The sequence below is a fragment of the Rhea pennata genome, chromosome 3 (assembly GCF_028389875.1).
Source record: "Rhea pennata isolate bPtePen1 chromosome 3, bPtePen1.pri, whole genome shotgun sequence".
Taxonomy (NCBI): Eukaryota; Metazoa; Chordata; class Aves; order Rheiformes; family Rheidae; genus Rhea; species Rhea pennata.
This window is the reverse complement of record NC_084665.1, coordinates 30,170,108-30,176,157: the sequence shown is the minus strand read 5'-3', so window position 1 is coordinate 30,176,157 and position 6,050 is coordinate 30,170,108.

The following is a 6,050-nucleotide window of genomic DNA, read 5'->3' as shown; positions in this document are numbered from 1 at the left end:
CCCAGGGCCGTCCCCAGGTCACGATAGCTCTGCACAGGCACAAGCTGGACCCAAGCGAGAGAAACGCACTGCTGACCATTAACATTCCCCACACATTACTTCTAATCTTAAAAAAAAAAAAAAAAAAAAAAAAAAAAAAAAAAAAAAAAAAAGTTGCAGAGAAAGCAACCTGCTCCTCCTCTGCCATCTCTGCTATTCTGATCACGAAAAAATCCTTGCCCAAGGTTTAGAGCGCAGTGCCTGACACGCGTGTGCCCCAAAGCCAGCGAAGCCAGGCGCCCGGGCAGCCCTCGGCCGAGCCCGCGCCGTTTGCCCAGGCGTTGCGAAGTCGGTGCAAAGGAGCCGATGCTCAAACAAACCTGCCCGGGCGGTCAGCGTCCCACAGCAATTCCAAGGAGTAATTGTGCTGGAGAACCGGTCACTTTTGGCCTCTTACTAAGATGACTTGCTTAAACTAGAACACAACAGAGTATTTATTAATTTTGCCTCAAAAAATGAAAACACTATAGAAGTTTTATAAACTAATGACTACAATCCAGTATGCGACGTTCCATTGAGTCGTATATGTATTATCTCGTCAGTAGCTGAGCCAAGAGCTAGAAGCTGTTAGAAGAGCTAGGAGGTCTTTTTATCTGACGATACTAATCCTACTTTTCCCCTTCCTTACAACAGTGGCTCCCAGCAAACCCCTCCTGTGCTAGCTCAGATAGCTGCAGCAGATGATCACTTAACTCGGAGCACTTGAGATAACAGCAAAAGTTTCAGCATCTGTAATTCAATATTGCCAGGAAGCGGGAAATTACTTGAAAGAATCTCCCTTCTAATGATCCTACAATCTTACTGTCGCTGTAAGTTTAAAAAGTTGCCATGTGTGATACACTCAGGGCATAAGCTTGTATTCAGGATCTGATTAAATCGTCTCTGCTATGTTTCACTAATCTTTTGCGTAACACGAGCCACCTTCCCCTCCCCCCAATTCAATTATTTCAGTTCAGTTACTTCATTTAAGATTGAAGTAGGACATTTTTAAATGCTTTTTTTTTTTTTTTAGATCATGTCATATCCATCTCAGGTCCATGGTATTCTTCCCCTCGCTTTTTCTGCAAATGCAGTTTCAAGCATGTCTGCAGATTCCTGCCATACCCAAAAGCAACTTCAAACACCCATGCATAGGAAGAAGCAAAGCAAGTGAGAGGTAAGAGCAAAGAAAGACTTAGCTCTATCCACTTAGAGCATTACCTTGGGTAAGCTGAATAAAAGGAATTTAAGATTGTCAAATTTATAGAGAGAACTTAAGTTTGGTGGGGAGCTGGGAAAACCCTTGAATATAATAGAACCAACTTGACGACACCCTCATTATTTTCTCCTTTCCTAGACCATGAGCACATTTAAGCTGTGGGCTGGGCATGAGAATATATACTTACATACATATATTTGTGTGTGTATATATGTATGTACATGTATTCGTATGCATGCATATACAGAGACACACGTTGAATAAAATCTGGTCACTTACCACACGAAAAACAAGTCAAGTCTCCCAGGCTACAACACTGCATAAAAGCAATGCCTAGAAGGCAAAGCTTCACCCCTGTTATGATATTTAGAAAGACAGTTTAGTAGTACGTAAAAAAAATTCAAAAAGTAAGTTTGCTAGGAACAACACCGACAAGCAAACTGTACATTAGTTACCCAGGAAACAGTGGTGGGTTTTGGTGGGGACAGGACTTTTTTTTTTTTTTTTTTTTTAAACGTGTTCCCAGCCATAACATTGTCTGGTAAGACCAGCCAGCACCCTGCAAATTTCAGATCATTTCTGAAGAGGTTAACAGGAAGAGTAAACAATCTTACTATATTTGTATAAAAATCAGGAGGAGGTATTCATGCTGGAAGACAACTGCATGACAAAAAGTAGAACTAGTGACCCATTAACAGTGAAATCTAATCAGACTTTAATGCTTTTTTCCACTTCTCTCTGTAAGCTCATACCTGACACGTAGATCACGAAGCCGAGGCCAGCTGTGCTGCTGGTTTGCTTGGTATCATGTAGTGACAGCCTCATGCAGAACTTACCCCAGGTCACTGTCAGCATCTCTTTTGAAGAGTGCACCGCGAGTTTGAGGATCTTTGCATTTAACATTATATGGCAAGGGTATACAACGAGAGAGGGCAGGTAACACAGAGCATTTGGGTATGACAGATAGAGACTGGCACTTCTACAAGTCCTGGAACGTGGAGGTAATTTATCATAATAAATTGCAACTCAATAGGCAATACTATACAACCATGACTCAAGATGCAGTTATACATCTAATTCACCAGCATTTAATGCTAATTCAAGGACCTCTTACCCTTGTCTTATTCCTGCCTTGCATTGCCCCTGCCCTGGGCGAGATGAAGGATTTACACAGCAAACCGGATTGGGAAACTGATTTGGCGGAAACCTTTTCACTCTTCACACAGATCTATTTCTAATGTGCTTGGTCACCAAAAGACCGCATGAATGTTTGTCAGTGCAGCACAGAGAGGAGGACGAGGACAGGCTGGGAGATGGGCCACGGTACATGTTTAAGCCAGCACGGATGAGAAGCTGCTCAGTCGCATCCTTTTTTTCTGGTTTCATATTTGTAGTTTATTTCTGTCTGTCCCTTACAGCAAGTTCTGTCATCTCACTTTACAGAGCTGGAAGCAAGGCATGCAACAGTTAAGTCTCACAGCCACGTATGTACACACACGTGTGTGTGAGGAAAGAGAATTTGATTCCTTTAAGGACCTGCCTAAGATCACAAAAGGAATCTGCAAAGTATCAGGGCTCAGCCACACTTCACCCAAGGACTATTACCACCCAAAACACTGTTGAAATTCTGGTTCAAAGGGACTACATACATTTCATCCTCCTATTTCAGCTGGTAAATGTTCTGTAAATTTAATGCTGATAATCACCTGCAGGGCTGTGTGTGCCTTAACAAAAAATACGGGTTGGTTACCATTAATATGAATACCTCTTACAACTGATAAAGACAAATTTTTAATATTAAAGAGGTTAGAAGCTTCTGTTGCACTCTGTACCCACATCTAGGAAGAGACTACTTTTTCTCTCCCCTTATTCAAACATTTCCCAGCTGCAAAACTGCAAATATTTTAAGAATCCCGCCACACATTCCTTTTTCAAACTAGTGTCTATCATCCTAATGCAATTCCTAAGTAACATTAAATGCTTATTTATACCCTAAGTAGGACAGACTGTGTCTTAAGTGCCAAGTATCCAGCCGGAAACAAGAGGATTACTCTGCTCCAACAGAAAGCGTGCAGATCTACGCCTGTACGTAGAAGAACGCGTGCAAACCACGTGAACCTTCCTCCAGCGTGACAGGACGGAGCGCCCGTCACCCGCAGCTGCTAACCCAGGAGGTCTGCCAAGCGTCACACAGACACGGGGACACGCTTCCTTATTTAAAATTAAAACACAAGATGACCAATCCTGGGAACAACCAAGCAGCTGTCCTGGTGCTGAGGTATAAGCAGGTACAAGCGGAACAGATACATTTAGGCCAGGCATCTGGACCTCAAGTACGATGAATTCTTTTGGAAAATCTAAAGAGAAAATATCGCTGAAGAGCTTAAAACGAGCCTGGAACATTACCTAACACGGACCCTCAAGAGGAATCTGATACCTCCTGCTCCTGCATGTTTCTCCCTTTAGACTCAGAACAGTTTGCTTCACATGGACAAAAAAGAGCTTACTTCTGGCATTTTAAAACAGTCCCTTTTATACCAAAGCAACACAAGTAACAAGGACCAGGTGCCTTCATACAGTTATCTCTACGCCTTGCAGAGCTGTTGGAATATGACGGCCGCATTAAAGCAACGGAGAGCTGATTTATTACCTTCACAATCCCAGTTGTAAGCAATACAGATGTCTTTATCGCTTGTTAGCGCAACTGCTAGGCACCAAGACCAGTATATGTGAATTAGATACAAAACCACACAGGTACTTTATGTTTCTATTACAGAACTATTTCTTTTTATTTATTTATTTAATTTACTACCATTGAGGAGTAGTTTGCCTTAAAATTAGCTCATAAAAAGAAACTGTAAACTTCATCTTGAGAGAGGCAGAACACCAACAACTCCCACTGAGCATTAACTTTTCCCTTTTAAAATATATTTTATGTATGCAGGCATTATGTTTCTGGCTTGCTCTCAAGCAATTCTGAAACGGTTCCCTCCTGAGCAATTTTATAGTTGAGCAGGGATAACTAGCAGCATCCGCTGAAAAGCATTAAATAGTAAAGAACACACTTCACTTTCCGTGCCAGTTGCTCTGTTTACCTTAGTGTTAGATAGGGAAACAAAAATGATCAGTATGTGGGTAGTAATAGCTGCTATCTCCATGCAGATTGCCATGGTTATTTCTGTAAGATGGAGGGGTTCATTTCCACAAGTGTTTCTCACGTATAATTATTTAGACGTACTGGCCGATTAAGGTGTCTGCTGCTTGATGCTATACAAATGCCAAGCGGCTTGCCGGTTATTCCATAGTGTACATATTGCACCAAAAGTCACACAAACGGGTGATTAAGCACCCTAATGTGGTAAGTGTAAGATGATGTTTATTTTTAAAAGTTCTCTTGCTTAATGCTTTCTCATTAAATCTTTTGTTACCACTGGAACTGGTCTGACAGAAGGCATTTTACATCTAAATATAACATTTTTAAGAGAAGCTGGTCCAAGTTCACATCCATGTAAAAAAGGCAAACACTATGGTCGTGATTTTCTCTTCTGTGGCTCCCAGAAGACTGACAGCTATCTGACCTTCAAAGCTACATTTCATTGAGCATTAAAAGTTTCTCCCCTGACATGAAAGGCAGCCATCAAAAGGGAGACACCTCTAGAAACAAGGTTTGGGGGGGGGGGGGGGGGGTATCTTTAACCTGGAAGGCTGCAACCATACACGAGGCTCCCACCACCAGCTTGTGGTTTTAAGTCCTAAGTATGATTGTGGCCATTCTGTGACCATTTAGTTTTTATTTATGCTCTTAGTCTACTGATGGACTGCACGATTAAAGGCTAACAGTATTATAAATGCTGTTAATTACCTCCTGCTTGGCTCAGGCAGGGTTTCAAGGGTGGCTTTGGGGAAAGGCAGTGCCCAGGGTGCCTGCTAGTCCCATGGGTACTCAGGGTGCCAATCTCCTCCCTCCGTCTGTAATGAGGCTCATCGTCATCTACGTCTTGCCGTTAGCGTACCTGCAACTACAGTAGCAGGCAGAGCCAACTCCTTCCAGCTGCCTTCCCCTACCAACGATTGAACACCACGCTGCTATACAGCCACAGAAAAAACTGTTTTAAAACTAAACCCCAGGTTTGCTGGCTCCTCAGGAGGAAGCTCACTCATACAACTGCACCTCTTTCAGTTTGCACTACTGAAGCTCTTCCTTCTAGCAGATGCAACCATATTTTATTCCTGCCCTAGGGGATGACAACTTCAAAAGAAGTTTCTTTTCCAGCCTAGTCCTTAAAAGCTTCGCTAGTGAGGGAGATGGACCCTGATTTTATTCTTGGAGACTGTTGATCACAGACTGCGTTGCTGAAGCTTTAATAGCTGTACACGCAGGAGTGACTCAGTTGTTACTGAAAGATCTCAACTGGGAAATCCGTAACATGGACAGAAAGCACAGCTAGACAGCCTGACAGGAGCCAAACAGCAGCTCAGAAGTACAAAGGTGACATTGCACCGTATCATCCTTCAGTTTACCAAGGGTACGCTGGTAACCATCCCACAGCACGCTACATTTATTCATGTTGCAACTTACGTCTTGCAACAACTTATATTCACTGGATACTGAGGAAAACTTAGAAGTTTTGGTCTCTTGAACATTAAGCACTTCCTCATACTGCTGAAATTCAGGGATGAGCATGTAATGATGTGACAACCATTTAGTTATACTGTCTTTCAAATACCTTCTTCATGAGGCACTCCTCCTGCCATACTAAAACATACAGAAATCAGTATGTTCAGTTTGGGAGGATTTTATTATTATTATTTT